This window comes from Micromys minutus (genome assembly GCF_963924665.1).
Source record: "Micromys minutus genome assembly, chromosome: 20".
Taxonomy (NCBI): domain Eukaryota; kingdom Metazoa; phylum Chordata; class Mammalia; order Rodentia; family Muridae; genus Micromys; species Micromys minutus.
Window position 1 is genome coordinate 14,361,214 of NC_137955.1, and position 21,813 is coordinate 14,383,026.

General features: G+C 41.4%; 1 pseudogene across 1 annotated transcript; it reads left to right on the forward strand.

Moving 5' to 3' along the window:
* Nucleotides 1–237: 237 nt before the first annotated feature.
* Nucleotides 238–13,087, forward strand: LOC308433651 (activated RNA polymerase II transcriptional coactivator p15-like; annotated as a pseudogene). The gene is made up of 2 exons: nt 238–280; nt 12,726–13,087. The product of its transcript is annotated as an activated RNA polymerase II transcriptional coactivator p15-like (transcript).
* The last annotated feature ends 8,726 nt before the right edge of the window (nt 13,088–21,813 follow it).

Sequence of the window (21,813 nt, forward strand, 5' to 3'; positions counted from 1 at the left end):
AATGCCTACTAAGAATCTTTTAAAAAAAATCAAGTGCTGACAATAATATATTCATATACTTTTATGCAGAAATACTTTTAAAAATCTATACATGTATCTGTTTTTTAAAAAATAAAGTTGAAAAGAACAGTTACTGCAATAAAAGAAAAGGACAGGACTGTGGATCCTTCTCTCTCTCTCCCTCTCTCTTTAAATCAATTTTTCTCCCTCCCTCTTTTCTCCTTCTCATCTGCCCGTATGCAGCAGAGCCCCGATGGCTACTCCATGTACTCCTACTATGGTATGGCTGCCATATTCTGCTCTCATTACACACTAAAAAATGGTTCCATTTGATCTTGAACTTGAAACCTCTAAAAACCAAGCTAAACAAAACTTTTTCTTTTATAAAGTTAGTTGCCTAGGGTATTTTGCTGTAGTAATACAAAGCTGGCTAATGTAACCACATTACTTCCACATGAACATTTAATTTCTTCTGGTTTGCTTAATTGTGTCCACTCTGTAGAGAAATGTTGTGTATTTTACCATATAGCTTGCATTTCCTATTGAGTTTGTTTTCTGGGGATGCTATGACAAAAGATCAAAGACTGTGTCATTTAACAGCAAAAACGAATTTCCTCACAATTCAGGAGGTTTACAAGTTCAAGGTCAGAGTTCATTGGATCAGTCTGCCCCCTAAGGCCTACCTTCTTCTTCTTCTTCTTTTTTTAATATTTATTTATTTTATTTACATGAGTACACCATTGCTGTTTTCATATGCACCAGAAGAGGGCATCAGATCCCATTAAAGATGGTTGTGAGCCACCATGTGGTTGCTGGGAGTTGAACTCAGGACCTCTGGAAGAGCAGCCAGTGCTCTTAACCACTGAGCCATCTCTCCGGCCCAGTGCCTACCTTCTTGCTTCATCTTCAGCTGCTCATCCTCTGTCTGTCCTCATCCCTTCTTGGAAACGCAGCAATAAAATTGGATTAGAGCCAACCTACAAACCCATTCCAAGTGCATTACTTCCCTAAAGACCTTATGTCAGAGTACAACTGATTTATCAGTACTTAGACCAACAAGAATTAAATCTTTAGGGAACAGAGTTTGACCTGTAATGCCCCATGACTAACAAAACTTTACGGTGGCTCAGTACATGCATATTCTTGACTGTTCATACTTGGTACCCACTTTTATTGAGTCATATGTCTTCTGTCTATCAGTTTCTGGGCATTTCATGCAGGGTCTCTGCACCCTCCACAGCCAGTAGAATGATGATCCACAGCAGACAGGAAGGCAGCTCAGTTTAACATGACCAAGAGCTGGTGTTGGTACACACTCTGGGAGTTTAAACACAAGTAGCTTATTTTAGGGTTATTTAAGCTCAGCACAACAGGGTGAAAACTTTCCTGGTGATAATTCACTCAACCCTGTGTGCACAATAAATCTTTTCGAGGAAAAAGTAAGCTAAATAAAGATCAGATGCGAGGACATCAACCTTTTCTATCAGTATTCATGACATCCAGAAAGATGGGTTTTACAGACTGATTAAGAAAAGTGAGCTTATAAGAATCCGGGGGCGGGTCCTGGGTGATCTCTCTGCCCCTGGTCATGCTGATGTTCTTGCTTGATAAATTTTAGTTTTTATATAGCATAACTTTATATATAATTTTAAGCTGAATTTTGCTTCAGGCAATTTGGGCTAGAGTGAACAGGGAATGTCAGGCATTGCTCACCAACAACAGGTGCAGGTTAGAGAATAGTAGATAGACCCGCATGATGCTGCCGTTAAAATGATGACCCAAGTCATTAGTTTAAGTTATAGGGTATTGGTATTTTTTTACACAGTCAAAGAGTAGTAATTTCTGGGGATTACTCTAAAATATCATATTAAAGTAGGAAAAGACCAATGGTTAGGGAATAAGTGGGCTGTCACTATAGGAGACACTCAAAACTTAGTAATTGTGTAACATGTGCTTATGAACCAAACAGGAAACAAAATCCTGACAGATATGGTGTGGGGGCAATTCACCTGAGTGCGATTATTTCTCTGTCTTTTCAGCTTCTAATACTGTTGATATTTGTAGTGGGAAAAGATCCACTTTTAAATAATGCAGAATTGTGCCTTTCTGTCTTATCCATACTGTCTGGCCCTTGTTTGTGAGGTAAATATCACAACAGAATATAATGCTGATTATACGCGTCCACATTTTTTTCTCTGTTTCATCCTAACTGTGGCTTTGAACTGAATAGCTATGAATCAGCTTTGGGAATGAGAGGAGCTGGGATGACTGACAGGTCACAGTGAGCAGCTGTCAGCACCCAGCTGTCTTTGATCAAAGCCCCTGCACACATTTCCAGCCTTTTGATTAAAACCACGTAGTGTCTGGCATGAGATGGCACCTCATTTCCTCCCATAATTCCTTTACAGGATTCTGGAAAAATTAAGAGATCAATAGAGGCTGAAACCATTGCTTATGCAATCATCCTTAACCACAGGAAAATTAGGCTAATATAAAAAATTACAGTGCTAATTCTTACATGCGTCTCCTGTACCAGGGAAATAAATAGATGGAGTCACCAGGCTCCAGCCGGCTCTTGATGCTGTAATATTTGCCCCATGCCTGTGTCCCCCGAGATGCAGACATGCTTCATAGCATTTGATCAAACTCAGCTGAGTGCTTGGTTTCTGTTGTTTGTTTTCTGAGACAGGGTTTCATGTAGCCCAGGCTAGCCCCAAGCTAGTTAGGTAGCCAAGGCTAGCCTGGATCCTCTTACCTCTGCTTCCCAGATGCTAGAATGTCAGGCTTGAGATTAGCTTTATTTTTAAAGTTTTATTGTAAGTAAACATCCCTACTTTTAAATGATTTTTTTATGCCCTGTACCTCAATTGATGCCTCGTTCTCTCTGCCCCTCTCTCCCTCTCTTTCCATTTCTTCATTACCCATTTTTTTTCTCACTAGGATGAAAATGATGAATTTGTAGAAGGGTTTCTTTTTACTCTTTCTTTCTTTCTTTCTTTCTTTCTTCCTTCCTTCCTTCCTTCCTTCCTTTCTTTCTTTCTTTCTTTCTTTCTTTCTTTCTTTCTTTCTTTCTCTATGATAGTTCTCAGGCTTTGTTTTCACAATGATGGCACACATTCCGTAAACCCACTGGAGAGAATGGTTTGGAGCCAGGAAGCATACGGCTGAGTCTGACGCCAGTGACCCCCTGAGAGCAGAGGACTGTGGGCATATCTAAGAAAGCAGCTATTATTCTAATTTTGACATTGTGGGTTGTCATCACCAGCAGATGGCATTTCACAGAGTCAGTTGATACGTGGTAGTGACATCTCAGACCACCGAGTGGCCAGAACTTGGAGGACTGGAAGGGAGCAGGGTGGATTGGGTTGGCAGCATTCTTGGCAGGACCCCAGGACTTGGCTTTAGCCTCAAGCAGACTTCCTGCTACCCCGTTTGCATGGAAACCAGTTCTCTACTGTCTATTCAGAAGCAAAGATACTGAAAACCTTGAATTATCATAGATGAAAAAGTCTATTATTAGTAAAATATGTACCCATGTAAGTATAAAACCTTAGCATGTTTATACCTGGATAGAAAAAAGTATTTGGTGGGGCCAAAGAGGATAACATTTGAAATGTAAATACATAAAATATCCAATAAAAAAGAAACTCAGCCTCCTGACTTGGATTCCTAAACTCCATGACTTCATCTTCCAGCCACTCTGGGTCTGAATTTCATACCACGATCCACTTCAAAGACATTAAGGTTATAGGTTTAAGAAATAATTATTTTATGTGTATGAATGTTTGCCTGCATGTGTATCTGTGGAAGTCAGAAGAAGGCATTATATCCCTGGGACTGGAGTTATCATGGTAGTGAGCCACCATGTGGGTTGGGGGAAATGAACTCAGGTCCTGAGCAGGTCTTACTTGGGCAAGGGATCTTAACAGACTGAGCCCTCTTTCCAGTCCCCGCCTCTTAATTCAGGTTGCAGGACTTCTTTTTTAAATCAATTCACAACCATCCCATTTGTCCTGCAACTATTTTTAACTATCTGCTGTTAAAAGGGGCCCAGTAGTGAAGGGAACACAGTTGTCTTCCAACACTGTAAGCACTAGGAAGATGGGCAGGCGGTGTTTCAGCTTCACCTCAGTGCTCAGAAGTGTCAGGTCTGGGTTTCGGCAAGGTGCTGCAGGAACTCAGAGACGGGTGCTGCTAAGTCTTCTTGAAGGAAGTTTAAGGTGCATGAGATTTTGGGTGAGGGTAGAGGAGATTTCCATTTAGATAAGAAAAAGCCAGTGTACTGGGGAGGCTGAGAAAGAAACGGCCCAGAGGTCGAAGTTGTTGATCCACTGCGTTTAATTCCTTTTGTGGTCCAGCTTTGGTGCTCTCAGAGCCGGATCTGAGCATTTTAATGTTAGCAGAATGATATGTGTTCTTTTCAAGTTCTGACTCAACCTGCTGCCAGCCTCTCCATTGTTCAGGCTGAGTTTATCCCAATTTTTCCTGGTCTCTCTGCAACCTGTATCTTGAATTCTCCTTTAACAGAGTTCACACCACTTAGTCCAAGTGTAGGTGGGGAAATGCCAGGCAACCTCATAAAGCACATGACACAGAGAGGTCAGAGTGGGAAGGTATTCTCTTTTCTGGGTGTTGGTGTCCCCTACAGGTGAGACACTGGGGTATTGACCTTAAAAATCCCACACTCTTTCATAGCAAGTTAATTATTTGTAGTGGCAGTTTTAGTAAATTGTATTAAAAGTAAAGAAAAAAAAACCAGAATCTGCAGTAACAGTAATAATGGAGTGTCTGTGACTCCCAGGCACCCAGTTATGCGTGACACAGCTCAAAGTACAATGGAAGATGGGTGGAATTTTTCCAGGTAACTGAGGATGCAGTTTAAATGCCCAAGTTCACACCATTAATAATGTCAAAGCATTGACCTGTCTCTCCCATGGAGTACAAACCCATATTCTCCCATCAGGAGGCACAGTGTCCTCCAATCGTGGCTTCTTACCTACTGTCTTGTCTTTCTTTTAACACTTTTCCTACAGAGTTATGAGACTCTAAGAAAACAGGGCATATGCATGCAGCTTAAATATCTGCATATGGCTTTGGTAAAGCCATGGGTTTTCTGATTTCCAAGCTTGGCTCTTAGATCCTATGTCAAAGCTCTGGAAGCATTGTTGAACCTTAAGTCAGAGTTTAAGCCCAGCCCTTCGACTGACCAGCGCATGCTCAGTCCAGTTAGTGACCTTTGTGGTCTTGGTTCTCAAATGTGAAGTGCAGTGGACAACGATGACACTAAGATACTCAGCGAGCAATTGTCTGAGAGGCCATTAGTATACCATTAATTTTGTAACACTTATGTGAATGAGTGTGTGTGTGTGTGTGTGCATGAATGCATGTAGTTCCAATTATTGTAGTGCTATTTTCTTCATTATTCTACTGGGCATGGGCACAACTACAAACAAGATATTGAAACAAAACTTTGGAAGACTTATCTAGAGCATTGATTTGTGTTATTACAACCAGCATTGCAGCCCATGCATCGCTACTCTAGTGCACTGGCAGGGTAGAGGTCTGTCTTCGTAAGAGTCACAAAATGAAGCTGATGCTTTCATATGATTGCCTTGGACACTGGCACTTTAAGAGCTGTGCCTTTTAGATAATGAAATGATTACATTAAGAATGATTGGGGGTTATTATTTCCTTCTCCCCTTTATAAAGCATTAAGCATAAATTAAGGTTATGTTGATTTCTATTTTCATATAAAATATATATCTTGCTTCAAGAAATTAGAAGGAAAAAGATGGCCATGGGGGGAAAGGAAGCTACAGGCATCTTGATGCTTCTAGTGTCCTTCCCCACGTGGAGAGCACTTTCCAGATGCTGGCTTAATAAGATGAGAACACAGCACTCTTTCTCTCCCTCTCCATCCTCTTCAGAGAAGTCTGCAGTGGCTGGCAGGGAGATGCGGAAATCACTAGGAAAGTGCAAATCAATCGAAAGGCGACCATCAAGAGTGAAGTGGTAGTAGTAGGCATGTGCGGAAAGTCACTCTTGTACGCTCTTGATGGGAATGTAAATTAATGCAGGCTTCATGGACATAGTCTGGGGTTCCCTTCAAAGTAAAAACAGACTGACCATAGGACCCCACAATCCTTCTGCTGGGTATATATGTTCAAAGGAGACTTAATTATTATACCAAAGAGATACTTACAGGGCCAAAGAGATGGCTCAGTTGGTAAGACCCTTGCTCTTACAAAAGAGCAGATTTCAATTTGCATGCCCATGTAGGGCAGCTAACAACTGTCTGTATCTGTACCTCCAGGGCATCTGATGTCTTCTTCTGGCTTCCTTGGGTACCCCAATGTATGTACGAATACCATGGGCATGTACACATAAATATACAAACATAAACTCATATGTTAAAAGTCCCCAGGGATATCTACACGTCCATTCTTATGACAGCATGGGTCACCATGGCAGGGAATCAACCTATATGGATCAATGGCTCCTCTCAACAAGACTCCCCGTGGCTGTTTCACACAATTTGTTCTTAGTATCCATATGATACTAAGTTCTGGTGAATTTAGGAAGAAAGAGGGTATAGGTTTCTATCTAGGTCAGGGATTCTCAACCTGTGAATAACCACCTGCTGGAGAAGCAGAGGTATTTAAATTATGATTCATAACAGTAGCAAAATTACAGTTATGAAGTAGCAACAAGAATAATTTTATGGTGGGGGCGGGGTCACAGCAACAATAGGAAGTGTATCAAAGGATCTCAGGATCAGGAAGGTTGAGAGCCACTGCTCTAGGATGCGGTAAACTAATGAGAGCTGAAATAAATAGGAAGGAGGAAGAATGGGGTCCGTTCAGTCTTCCATGCCAGTCAGCCAGCAAGCAAAGAACAGACTTACTCTACAGGGGGATGAGAGGCACTGGTTTATATGGTCCCAGGAAGTAGAGAAGCTCCAGGTGATGATGGGGGAGAATGTGTAGCTCCCAGGGGTGCCCTGGTATCATTGGTGCTTGTGCTCAAGGCTGTCAAGGACAGCCCTGACCCAGCAGTTGCAGTAACCATGGACTGAAGACTGTAAGGCCATGATAGTCTTAGACTCAAAGTCACTGTGCCCAGCAATAAGCCCAAACCACCAAACTGTGGGCCAGTGTTGAGAAAACTCTAGAAGGTGTGGCTGAGAAGAGATGTGTTATTTCAACATAAGACTGATTGATAGTGGTTGAACTTTTCCTACTCAAGTCTCTTTTGAGACTGTAGATATATAGACCTGGAGGCGACCTTGTGGTAGTTTGAATAGGAATAGCTCCCATAGCCTCTAGTTTGAATGCTTGGTCCATTGATTAATGGGACTATTAGAGATTTTAGAGTAGGTGTGGCCTTGTTGGAGGAAGTGTGTCGCTGTGGGGTAGGCTTTGAGATCTCCTATCCTCAAGTTCTGCCCAGTGTGGAATTCTAGTCTCTTCCTGGCCTCCTTCAGATCATGATGTAGAATTCTCAACCCCTTCTCCAGCACTAAGTCTGTCTGTACATTGCCATGATTTCCATCAAGATGATAATGGAATAAATCTCTGAAACTGTAAGCCAGCCCCAGTTAAATGTTTGCCTTTATAAGAGTTGCCTTGGTCACGGTGTCTCTTCATAGCAATAAAATCCTAACTAAGACAGACGCCAACTAAATGTTACCACTAGCTACCTGTGGGAAGCTTTATTTTCAAACAAAAAAAAAAAATGGAGACATCATGTGCATTGTAGAAGCCTATTATCACGGGAGGAATAGCTAAGAACCTGTATCACACACCTTTGAGGTTCCTCAGGTGATCTCTGCCTCTTGTGTTTATTTCTCCCCAGCTGTTACCATGACAACTAGCTCTGCACAGGCTGAAACAGCTTCACATATATTCATTCAACTTAGTCCCTCACAACATATTTCTTATTTTGCTCTTCAAACCTTTCCCATTGCAATTGGGTATGAGGAAGCAAAAGATTTTCCTGGAAGCTCCAGGACCTGAGATAGACAAGGAATACCTTATTAGGAAAATCTGATTAATATACACAGAGCAGTGTGCGACTTCTCTTTTGCCTGCTCTGTCTAAACAAAACTAATTTTCAAATAGAATCCAGGAAGTAGTTCCACCAGGCACACTCCAGCGGTAGCTGTATCGACAGAGGACCCTGAAGAGACTTGTCTCCACCTCTTTGAATTTCTACCCCACTGCTCTGGCTCACCCCACTTAATAACATACTAGTGGCTGAAATTCTTCTGCAGACCCTTGTTTTCAGAGGCAATTGCCAAAAAACAAAAAACAAAAAAAAAAAAAAACAAAAAAAAAAAAACAAAAAAAACCCCCAAAAAACCAAAACCAAAACAAAAAACAAAACAAAACAATAACCAAACAAAACAAACAAACAAAAAAAAAAAAAAACAAAAAAACAAGTTGGAGTTATCACAGAAAAAAAAAAAAAGCCTTTCTTGAGGAAATGCCATCATGAGATCCAGCTGTAAGGCATCTTCTCAACTAGTGATCAAGGCTGGGAGGGTTCATTGTGGGTGGTGCCATCCCTGGGCTGGTAGACCTGGGCTCTATAAGAAAGCAGGCTGGGCAAGCCAGGGGAAGCAAGCCAGTATTCTCTTAGCAGCCTTCAGATGAAGATGTGGAATTCTCAGCTTCTCCTGCACCAGGCCTGCCTGGATTCTGCCATATTCCCATCTTGAGGATACTGGACTGAGCCTCTGAACCTGGAAGCTAGCCCGAATTACATGTTGTCTGTCCTTTATGAATTGCCTTTATGGTCATGGTGTGTGTTCACAGCAGTAAAAACCTAAGATCTCAACATTCTCATTTTATCTGTTTTATGTATCACATATAAGCAGTGAAAAATACAAGAATATATTTTAGGGCTGGGAAGATCACTCAGGGGAGTCGCCAAACCTGGAATCCACATGGTGGAAGGAGAAAACTAACTCTTGGGTGTCATCTGATCTTCATGTGCATATATGCCTACACACACACACACACACACACACACACACACACACCAGACATACACACACACAAACAAACTAAATGGATGGAGAGAAAAATATATTTTAACTACAAGTGGCAAAGAGAGCGTTTGCTTGGTGGTAATTGCAGAAGATAAAATAATTATTTTATTATGTATATAATTATAGTTTTAATATTTTGTAATGAATTGAGGTCAGAATAGTTAATAAAGACACTTTCAAAGTAAATGTTTGCTAACAATTATTTTTTCTACATGACATTTAATCTAGTCTGTCAGTATTTCTTTTAGAAAGTAGGTACCATCTAGGTATGGAGGCCCACACCTTTATTCTGAGTATGTGAGAGGCAGAGGCAGGTATATGACTGTGAATTCAAGAAATGGATGGTCTATATAACAACCTTCAGCCTAGCCAAGGATATATAGTACAATCTGGCTTAGAAAAAAAAATCTTAAAATGTTGGTAGCATCAGAGATGGATGACACTAATGGACATTTCAAATATTTTTGTAAATCCTTTGAGAGTTGTATTTTGGTAATATTCATTCTCTTCCATATCCTCCTAGACTCATCCACCCATTCTATACCCACTCAACTCTGTCTTTATTTAAAAACTCAACCCATTAAGTTGTATTAGTGTTGGCTACGTATTCTTAGCAGTGTGGCTATACACTAAAAAGATAACTGTCCCTCTCTAAGGAGCTACCAATTATCAATAGCTCCTCAGTTAGGAGTTGGCTCTGTACCTACCTCGCCACTCCATACTGGAATTTAATTTGGCTTGAGCTTGTGCAGATCTTGTGTATGCCGTCAGAACTGCTGGGCATTCATGTGTGCAAGTGCTCGGTTGTGCTCAGAAAACAGTTTCCTTCTCATCACCCACCGTCTACGTCTCTTACTGTCCTTCCTGGTCCTCTTCCATAACAATGCCTATGCTTTGGAAGGCACTAGGGTGTGATGTAGATGTCCCATTCATGGATGATCACTCTGCAGTCACACTTACTTTCTGAACCTTGTCCAGTTGCGGGGTGTCGGTGTTACTTGTCGTCTACCGCAAAAAGAAGAATCTATGAGATTTTAGAAATGTACTGATCCGTGAGTACAATGAGGAATCGTTAGTAGTCAGTTTAATTCCATTTCCAATTTGCAGTGTGACAAAGTAGATTCTCACCTAGGGCCCATGATCTGTCTAGTCACAGGTCTTAGCCCCTGTAATGGTGTCAGGCATGGATTCTATCTTTTGGAATTGGCCTTCAGTTGATTCAAAAAGTAGTTGGTTACTCTCCTGATAGTCACGTCACTAATGCAAAAATGATGGCAGATGCTGCTGTTGATGTGGGGAAGGGAAACATTTCCTCATTGCTGGTGGGAGTACAAACAGGCTCAACCACTGAGGAGATGAATGTGAAAGTTCATCAATAAACTGATTTACCACATGACCCAGTTATTCCACTATTGGGCATGTACTCCAAGGACTCTCTCTATATCTTACCACAGAGATAGTTGCTCATTTATGTTCATTGCTGCTCTATTCACAAATCCAGGAAATTGAAACCACACGGATGTTTATCAGTTGAAGAATGGTCAAGGAAATGTGGTCCGTTTTTATATTGGAATGGAAATTATTTTACCAATGGTTTTAATTGCTGAGTGTTCCTTTTAATGTCTTAAACTTTATTCTAGTTAGTAGGATTTTTCATGTCTGAACTTTTAATGTCTAAAGCATTATTTTATATAAGATACTTAATTATAACACCATATTTACTTATTAAATTATGGTCTACTATGATACTATTTATATAACTTACATAGTTACATATTAATTTATGATCAATATCTTTATTGAAAATCTTCTATGTTAGCATGTTTTGAGATCTAAAATCATAAAGATTAGTGAAGACATTGTCTTAGTTAGTTTTCTATTGTGTGATAAGACACTATAACTAAGTCAAGTTACAAAAGAAGGTGTTTAATTTGATGTTTCTGGTTTCAGAAGGTTAGTGTATGACCACAAGGGTTGGGACCATGGCTGCAGGCAGGCATGGTACTAGAGAAGTAACTCAAAGCTACATTTTGAGATGTAGCCATGAGGCAGAGAGACCTAACTGGGAATGGCATGGGCTTTTGAAATCTCAAAGCCTTCCCTGAGTAACACACCTTCAACAAGGGCATTTCTCTGAGCTGCCTCTCGGGGCCCTTCACAGGGCAGCTCTGCCTCTCTGTTCTGCACTCTCCCTGCGTGGTGTCTCTCCTCCTTTCCCACCTCCCTTAAAGCACAATCTCCTTCTTTCTGCTTCCTCCTGGTCCCAATCTCCAGAATCCTAAAATCCTGCCTCTGCCTGTTCTCCCCAGCTATTGGCTGTTGGCATCTTTATTTACCAATCAGAACCAATTGGGGGCAGGTTTCCAGAAGCTACTGTAGTCTCCTGTATAAACAGATTTTGGGGAACACAGTTAGCATTCATGATACAAGCAGCTACACTTTCCTAATGTAACCTTTCTCTCATAGTTAAGCAGTTCATCTCCATCCTCATCTGTCTATGTATCCATGCACATATCTCTCCAGCCATTGATCCATCCACCAACCTACTCACTGAGTCTTTAATGAAGATCTTTTGTGTCCAGACACAGGGATGAAAAGTGGATGTTATGTTTTATATAAAAAAGTAGAATTGATACTGTGTCTCAGCAGTGGACTTGATAGATGATTTCAATAAATACCTCATGCAGTACATTTTTGGTTGAATCTTTTTGCTGGACTCGTGCTAGATGGAGAGATAAACCCTAGACCTCGGGACCTGGGTTATGTGGGTACTTTAACTAGCAAATATTTCAGGAACCCCAGTGTGGGCAACAATGAGGGATGAGGTTAGAGGTCTGGGAGCATTAAAGTTGAGTATTATGATGAATAAGGTCTATAGATATCAAAGGAGGAGAGGGAGCCAGTGAAGGTTCTTTTGTCTTTATTTATTCAGAAAAACATTTTCATACAATTTTGATTACATTGTTTCCCTTCCCTTGTTTCTCCTAAGTACTCCTGCCTTCATATATACCCACCTTAATGTTCTATCTCTCAAAACAAAAAAGGCCAAAACCAAAAATCAAATCAAAACAAAAACTCAGTAAGACAAAAAATACAACATACAATAAACACATACATACACATGCATATGAGTATTGAAAAGAAATTTTAAAATGCCCCAGTTAGATATCTAATGCCACAAAGTAGACCCTGACCCCCACTCCCATGATAGAAATTGGTTACATATTGTCAAGTCATTGGCCAAAGGGGTCCCGTAGATCGCCTAATCATCACCGACTATTGCAAAGGCTTTGGTTACTTTCCACAACCTGAAGGTAAGACCCTACTGCCGAAAATATCATGTATTTAATTGAACATAAAAAAAAAATAAGCTGGTACCCAACTAGAAGCTTTACTCCTATTGACTAGCATTCACAGTACTGGGTGATATTTTTTATGGTTCTAGAAAGAAGTAATTGTTGGTAATCAGGCATCTCCACGCCTGCCCCAGGGGTCCAGAGATAGCAGAATATATCATAACAAGCTGCCAAGATGGAACACATTCCCAGCATTGCACATCCTCCAGTGTGCACATGCGACATCCCCTTATAAAAGGCCAGTCCACAGTCTGGAGCAAGCGAGTGAGCTCTAGAGGCTGTTGGACGGCTGGCGAGGAGCAATGCCTACATAAAAGAAACTTTATCTTCAAGCTCTTCGGGCAGTGATTCTGAGAGCAAAGTTGAAAAGTAGTTAGAGGAAAATGCAGTTGTCTCAGAGAAACCTGTGAAGAAGCAAAAGCCTGGGGAGACTTCTAGAACTCTGGTATCCTCCAAAGGGCAGCAGCAGCAGGGGGGATAACATGTTCCAGACAGGAAAGATGGGATATGTCAGTGTTCGGGACACTAAAGGAAAGATTCTAATTGATAATAGAGAATGCTGGATGGACTCAGAAGGTGAAATGAACCAGGGAGAAACAGTATTTCTTTAAACATGGAACAGTGGAGCCAGCTGAAGAAACAGATCTCCGACATAGGTGATGCAGTGAGAAAGCTGTAAACTCTGAGTCATAGCAAACCTGTACTGTTGTAGCTGTTTTAATCTGTCTCTTTACATTGGCTTCTGTTTTCTAAATGTTGTTTTCCAAACTGTTGCATATTTGGATTGCAGAAAAATTTGTAAGACAAATACTTTTTAAAAAGTGTGCATTATTAAAATGTTCTAAGTGAAGCTGTCAACTTCATTAAAGAGGATTGCTTTGTGTCCCTTACCTAGTATAAAATAAAGTCAGATCATTACAATCTTAAAAAAATAAAATAAAAGGCCAGTTTTTTTCTCGACTTACCTTTTATTCCGCCACCTTTGCCCAGAGGTAGACTCTGTATAACCCCTTCCCCAAAAATGTCCCATTCAAGATTTGTCTTGTGGTGTGACTTATGGCATTCATTGTAAAGATCATAACAGTAATTGTCAATATCAGCCAGTTAAGGGTTTTCAACAGGCAAATGATCTGTACTTGGTAAAGAGGAACTTCTGGCACCAATGCAGAGGCAGTGACAGCTTCAGGGTTTATAGTTTACGTTTAAGGGGCAGCGATCTGCTGCTATGTGGGAGGTTAGACTTGTCTGTAGAGCAGTGCTTTTATACAAATACTGAGTTCTAATCTAGAGCAAAGGATGGATGTGTGCTGGAATGAGGGTAGAAACTCACATTAGGAGAGCGACTGCACACTTCCTAGTTACAGATTGGTTAGGACACTTTTGTTTAAGTCAGAGTGTCTGAATATAGAGAGGGAACAAATAAATTAGAGGTGTTAGAATCAATTTAGTTATTGATGATGAGTTTGCATCAAGTAGACAAAGATGATCTGAGGTCAGGATGGGGTGGGCTGAGTGGAGGATGTGGAAGCCTATGGACTCCTCGGCTTCTGCCAGCGGTTAGGTCATAGTTCTTTTCTGTCAGTAACAATAAGGTAGGAGCAGGCTTTCTCCATAAGATGCTGGTGGAAAAAGGGGCCCATGTGATTTACTGACTTTCTGAACTGTGGACTTGGATTGAACCTTGACACGAGAACAGACTTGAATGGGTTCTCACCGAATTAATTTGGTTAGAGTTTGGTCAGTTAGATGTGGTCTAGGCCAAAAGGTGCTGTGTGGTGGGTTTTCTAGGTAACGGAGTGCTCTGCAGCTTCCCAGCACACAACACACAGTGGTGCATTCTTTCATGTCACCACCTAAACCACCTCTGGGACAGCCATTTATTTCCAGTTTTGTGTAGTCACTGTGCTAAGATATAGCTCATAGGCTATACAGTTCCACCTATTCAACACGTGTAATTCAATGATTTTAGGTATATTGCTTTATTCATTTAAATACTAGTTAGGTTATAAAAATGCCATTTAAACCATGTTAGTAATAGACTTCAACAGTATTAAACAGATGTATACCATTTCAAATTCTCACTGCTACCTTTCCAAATCTTTTTCATCACTTCCTAGCAGAAATCCTAGAACTGTTAGGTAACACCCTTCTATTTTTCCTTTGTCTCAGCACCTGGTGGCCTGTAATCTAGTCTGTCAATGCATTTGCATGTATACATGTTTTACAAAAGTTGAATCATAAGTCATTCATCCTTTGGACTGTTTTATTCTGCTTGGTACAGTGTTTTCAGGGTTCATTCTTATTGCAGCCTGTATCAGGATGTATTTTAACTGTTTAATAGTGGTCCGCCATTTATCCATTGGCCTGCTAGAAGCGTTAGGCTGTCCTTACCTTCTGGGTACTGTTAGTGTTTCACACGTCTCTGCTTGCATCTCCTTTGAGTGTGTATTCAGGAGAAAACTGCTGAACCACGTGTTGATTCTCTTGAGTGTTTCTGAGGAATTTGTGGGGTATTTTCATCTCATTTGGCCAAACTCACAGACTTTGTTGCGGCACTGACAGCTCTTGGCTCTCTGCAGCCACAGGCTACTCTGTCCTCTCGTGGCTCCCTGCTGAGGACTCTGCTTGCATTCCCAGCAACCCCGTAAAAGCAAGACTCTAAAGGCTTCTAACTCATCAATCAGGTTTATAGCAGTAAATTCTCACTCCATAAAACATCCACACAAGAAACTCAGGTCTAGTTGATATGATATTATCTGCCCACCTATACAACATAAATTATCCTGTAATAATCCATCCCTTATAAGATATTCATAGCTACCTGTGGCTATTTAAAGCCACATGGCCATGGGTCATCTTCTTCCTCTATCTTGACTTCTCCCCGTCTCTTGGCTTCTCTCCTCCTTTCCGAAACTCTGTCCCCACCTTAGTTTTTCACTGCTCAATCACAGGCGTTGCCTTATCTTGTGCCTGCCTGCACCTTAATATCAACTACATCCTTTCTACTACAATTTTTGTCTTAGTTCTAGGTGACTCAGTACCCGTGTAGTGCCCTGACTGGCTCAATTCCTTGAACCTGTCTTCCTCATGTTAGCATTCTACCTTCATAATATTTCACTCTCTAACTCCAGTCCATCTACTTTGACTCTCCCCTAAATCCACTCTAGTCATGGTTTAATTCCATTATTACACAAAATGGCTGTTGTCAGGGCCACTGAGGCACACTGTGATGGGTTTTATATGCTCAGTCCAGGGAATGGCACCATTTGAAGGTGTGGTCTTGTTGGGGTAGGTGTGTCACTGTGGGTGTGGGCTTTAAGAGCCTCATTCTAGCTGACTAGAAATCAGTCTTTGCCTAGCTGTCTTCAGATGAAGATGTAGAACTCTCAGCTCCTCCTGCACCATGTCTGCCTGGATGCTACCATGCTTCTCCTTGATGATAATGAACCAAACATCTGAACCTGTAAGCCAGCCTCAGTTAAATGTTGTCCTTATAAGAGATGCATATATTGGTTGGGCTGGAGAGATAGCTTAAAGGTTAAGAGCTCTGACTACACTCTTCCAAAGGTCATGAGTTCAATTCCCAGCAACCACATGGTGACTCACAGCCATCTATAATGGGATCTTATGCCTCCTTCTGGTGTGTCTGAAGACAGCAACAATGTACTCACATACATAAAATAAACAAATTTTTAACAACAACAATAAAAATATTGCATTGGTCATAAAGTCTGTTAGGCAGAAGTAGGTACCAGGGACTGGGGTATTGCTATGATCGGCCTGATCATGCTTTTGTTTGGAATATTGTGGACTTTGGGACATTGGATTTGGAAAGCAGTGGAATGCTTTAAGTGGGGCTTAATGGGCTATCCTAGTAAGAATATAGAAGACTTTGTTACTGAGAGTGATTTGAACTGTGTAGACCTGGCCTAAGAGATTTCAGTGTAGAATTTCAATATGTGGCCTAGAGAGACTGTTTTGGTGGGATTTGGGTGAAGAAAATGCCTGCTCTTGCCCCTTGGCTGAAGAGTCTAGCTGAGGCTAAGGTAAAGAGATTCATATTAATCACATTAAAAAAAATCTCAAAAAAGTCCAGTAGAGACTTTGTTCTCTGGTTCAGTTTTATGAAAAGCATTTAGAACAAGTGTAGCAAGCTTAGAAAGAAAAATATAAGATATATGGTATTAAACAGGCACCAGGAAGTTAAATAGAGCTAAATCCTGTGCTCAAGGATATTAAATTGAATTAAGGGAGTAGTAACTTTGGGGCAAGATCCTACCCAGCGAGGTAGTACAAGCCTTTAGTCCCAGGAGGCAAAGACAAGTAGATCTCCAAGTTCAAGGCCAGCCCTGAACACAGCAAGTTCTAGGTGAATAAAAGCTTTAAGTCCAGGCTTCATGGACTACACTTTTAATCCTAGTGCTTAGGAGACAGGCATGTAGATCTCTGAGACCAAAGTCAGTCTACAGAGCAAGTTCCAGGACAGCCAAGCCTAGGCAGTGAAGAAGCTGGAAAACAGAAAGCTAGTGATAATGTAATAGAACAAGGGGGGCATGTTTCAGCCCCAGAAAGCAGCAGGAACTGGCTCTGGATTTAGAGTTCAGAATAGAATGGATACTGGGACAACTGATGCTTGTTAGCTGAGATAAGAAATTAGTGGTCATTAAGAAATGACCAGCATTGCTTAGGTGAATTCTGGGGCGTATTTTCTGAGAGCTGTGTTTCAGAGTTAGACAAGATTGTACCTTGTGCTGCAGCTGTACTTCATAATGTGTAAGAATCACCCATGTGGTACTGATTTTGAAGTTATGATGGGGTCATGAAAAGCAGCTGAGGCTCAGCATTTTGAGAGGCCATGGAAGGTCACTGGTGAAGGTGCAGCCTCAGTTGCAATTGATGGTCCAGGACTGAAGGGGTCATGCAAAGAATTTGTGGCTTGGCACCATGAAGAAAGCTTAGGAGAGGCCATTTGGTGAAGCCTAGTTGCAGCTGAAGATGCCAGTGTATTGAAGATTCTAGTACTATGGGATGATTACCAAGAACAGCAGCAGTGGTGGAGTGGATTAACCTGAACTTAGAGTGCTATAGAGGGCAGAGATGCAGAAGTAATGCCAACCCTTTGAAAGAGATAATATGTGGATCCCAGACATTGAAACAAGAAGCTGTAACACTGAAGTTGCCTTGGAGACCCCAAGATGTTCAAAATATCAGATCTATTGGCTAGCTGCTGAAGAAAGCATCAAACAGAGTAGAACCAGCCCAGGAGAAAGAAGTTTGTTTTCATCAACAAAGATGAAAAGGAATTGGAGATCTGAAAACTGCTTTGACATCAGACAAGCTGATGCAGAGTTTGGAGTTTGCCCAGATGGTTTCCTGCCTTGCTTTGGGGATTACAGTTAAGTGACTGGATGAATCTCAGAAGAAACTTTGAACTTTGGACTTTTGACTTTGTTGAGACTGCTCTAGAGTATAAGGACTTTTGAAGTTGGACTAAATGTATTTTGCATTATGGTATGTATAAGACCCTTACTCTAGCTGTCTAGAAGTCAGTATTCTGCTAAGAGCCTTCGGATGAAGATGTAGGACTCTCAGCTCCTACTATACCGTGCCTGCCTGGATGCAGCCATGCTCCCGCCTTGATAATGGACTGAACCTCTGAACCTATAAGCCAGCCCCAGTTAAATGTTGTCCTTATAAGAGTTGTCTTGGTCATGGTGTCTGTTTACACCAGTAAAACTCAAATTCACACATATTGCTGATAAAATAGCTAATATTTATGCTGTTCTTATCTGAGCACCTGTACAAACTCACTTTTCAGGTTTGTGGATGGTAGGCAAGCACTGTCTACTTAGTCACATCCCTAGCTCTCTATTCCTATTTGACATGTCTACCCTACTGAATACTTTAAATGTAACATCTATGAAATTAAGCCACCGAATTTCCAGCCAAATAGGTCCTTCTCTGGCCACCCCCGTTTCATTTTGTGGTATGTGGTCCTTGTAATTTATTTTTAAGAGTGTTGTCTTTATGTCGCCTTGCCCCATTAACAATGATGATGATGGTTTCGATCATTTAAAAACCAAGAGTTGATGAAATTGTTCAGTCATTAAAGGCCCCTGGTGTCAAGTCTGATGAACTTTGTTCTATTTCCTAGGAATAATAGAAGGAAAGACACAATCATATGTATGAGGTCATGTGTACAAAGACACACACACACACACACACACACACACACAGACAGAGAGAGGGAGGAAAAGAGCTGGTCTCATCTTTATAAGAAGGACAAATTTGAGTAATCTGTAAAGTTGTAACTTTTGATATTCTCTGAGAACTGAGCTTTTGGGTGGCCTGAAAGTTTTGGAAAGTGGAGTAACTCTAGGAAGCAAACACTAGGATTGGAAATGATGCTGGACACCACAGAGGCTGGTTGCAAGTAGCCATGGTTTTCTATGTACCATGTGTGCATTTGCATGAAAATATAGTTGCTCAAGGGAGCTGCAGACAGAAGAGCAATACTCAACTTACCAGTGAGCTTTTCTTCATAGAGCAAGGATGAGGCAGAAAGTTGGAAAGTTTTCTGGGTGTGAGGGCGTAGAGCAGCTCCCACCAAAGGAGTCGAATGGTCTATATGAGGATGGCTTACTCGTATCTCCTTTTCTTCTGACTACCCTCCCCTGCCCCGCTCTGGTCTCTTATCCCAGTCTGACCCCATGATCACTGTCTAGGGGATGGTCTTGAATTTCTGATCTACTTCTTCTACTGGGATTGCATGCATGTGTTACCAAATACATCTTATGTGGTGGTGGGCATCAAACCCAGGGCATTATGGGGCTTAAACAAACACTCTGCCAAGGGAGCTCATAATAAATCTCATTTATTTTCTTTAAAAGCAACAGTTCTAAACCATTGAAAAAGGGGAACGAATACTCTCAACCTCCAGACATGTAGGAAGACACATTGTGACCAAGGCAAGGGGGAGTGGGGTACCAAAATCAAACCACAACCTTCTAGAAGGTTTTCCGCCCTAAGGGAAAAGATGGTTTCACATCTAAAACCAAGCCAGGTTTGGACAGGAGCATAGAGTAAGGTTCCCAGGCTTGTGAGAACAAAATGACACACTAGCAGATGTCTGGGAAATTGCTTTGAGGTTCACACTCAAAGGGAAGTGGAAAAGAAGGGCAAAGGAAGCTTTCAGATAACCCCAGGCCAGTGCAGGCCAAAGGTCATGTTGGCGGAAATGAAAGCCCGTGGTACACTGAGGTTAACTGCAGAGACTGCAATCACAAAGCAAGAGGACCTGGCCAGAATAAAGAGACCTAGACTGAGGTGAGCCAAGCACTGTCCCAGGCACAAAACTATTTACCTGATCACATGACCTGGAGATAAAGACAAACTTCACAGTCAGGAGACTGGAGAATCACAGAATGAGAGCCAGAGAAGATTCAGGTGCTGGGAATCCCAGGGAACTTAGTTACGATTATTCTGTTCAAGTCACTATTAGGAAAGGTGTGTAACACACATAGATACACAAATACAGCAATGGCTATGGATTGTGGGAACTGCAAAAAGAGAATCTACTCAGCTTAGGAGACATTGCCTCCATTGAACTACAAGAATGGTGTGTGTGTGTGTGTGTGTGTGTGTGTGTGACTAAAACCCCAAATCAATCAAACACAAATAGGTCAGAGAAGATAGCCCAGGGGCTGTAGAACAGATAGTACAAACTAAAAGTTTAATAATTAGAGTCTTTAAAAGGCTTTAACAGGTTGTTGCTGTAAATATTTAAAAATGGCTTATCCTTTGACCAGCCCCCGAGGTCTTACTCCACGAATGCCTGTGTGCACACATGTGGTCCCCATACCACTATGTGCTTCAGGACACCTCTAAGAACTCAGGTATGGTTCACTCCATTGGCCTGTTGTTTCTGTCCTAGGTGGATTCGACCGCCCTGGCACAAACATGACTCCGAAACTGATAATTTTCTTGTAGGTTTATATATCAAATTCTCAATCCACAAACCTTCTACACAATAGGATTATATCCAATGAACAAAGATACAAATTGGCCTTCTATATGAGATAAATGACATATAGAATTCCTTAAAATATTCATGTCTACCTAACGCCAATTAAGCCCACCTGGATCCAGATCACCCTTCTCAAGCTCCATCTTGAATCCTTCTCCTTCTCTCTCCACCCCCTGTCTCTCCTTCCACTCTTCAAACTTTCCCCACCTATCTTTCTCCTGTCCAATCACCTTAACATAAATCTACACCCCTCCCACCTCACTTTGCACTATATATTAAAACATATCCTGGCTCGTTCTTTTTCTTTAATAAAACACAACCGATTCAGTCTCTGTTCTTGTAAGTCATTTATTCTTTGGCTTGCTCGAGCTGCAGCTCTAAGAGACCAGGGTAATGTTTATGCCCCTGCTCTGGGGGATAAAAGTGCTGCATGATTCTAATTATATACACTCAGAGAGTCCTTAAGCCTGAGGTCTTGACATACTATGTCAGGATCTCAGAGACAGAGTGCTCAGGATGTGTACGATGGAGTTAAAGGAGGTAACCCTCCAGCTGTAAAACTTTCCTGTTGTTTCCTGTTGGGTTTTGAATGTTGTGGGCCAGTTACCCCTTCCTTGCCTTTCCCTTTCCTTACAAAACGGGGAATGTGTTATTTCAGTCTTATCATTGTCTTTTTGAAGCATGTGATTGATTAATTCTAAAGATTTACTGCCAGGTAGATCGTGTATTGAGACTCATCCACGGTTTATCCCATGAGGCCCTTGGATTTTGGACCTTCAGTTACTGCTTGAGAGTTAGGGACTGATAGGCTAAGAAGGTGGATTTTAGAAGCCAGGAGTAAAAGTCTCTGGTTTGAGTGTGTCTCCCAAAGTTCATTGGAAACTGAACTCCCAATGAGGCAGGATGGAAAAATGGAGGCCCAAACTCCATGTTCACAGGGCATTATCATGGTATGATTTAATTATCATAAAAGGGAGTCTCAGTTACAGTGAGTCTGTCCTCTCCTTTTCCCCCTTTATCAGCCCCTCTCCCACCTCTGCTATTTAGCTGTTCTTTTGTTTGTAGAGCAAGGAGACCCTTGCCGGGTACAAGCCCATCAACTTTGCTGCCTATTTCTTGTTTATACTTTGTAAATTGTCCAGGTTCTACCTTCAGCCACTCTAACAAATGCTCAAGGTAACTCATTTATAAAGAGGAAAGGTTTCTTTGGGCTTACAGTTCCAGTTCATGATTGAACAGACCCATTGTTTTGAGGCCTGTACAGGGTGAGGCAGGACATTGTGTCAGGAATGAACAACGAGAGCCAGTAAGCAGAATAAAAAGCAAAGAGAGGGCCATGCCACCTGATCCTCCCCAGAAGTGTGAATCCAAAGACTTCT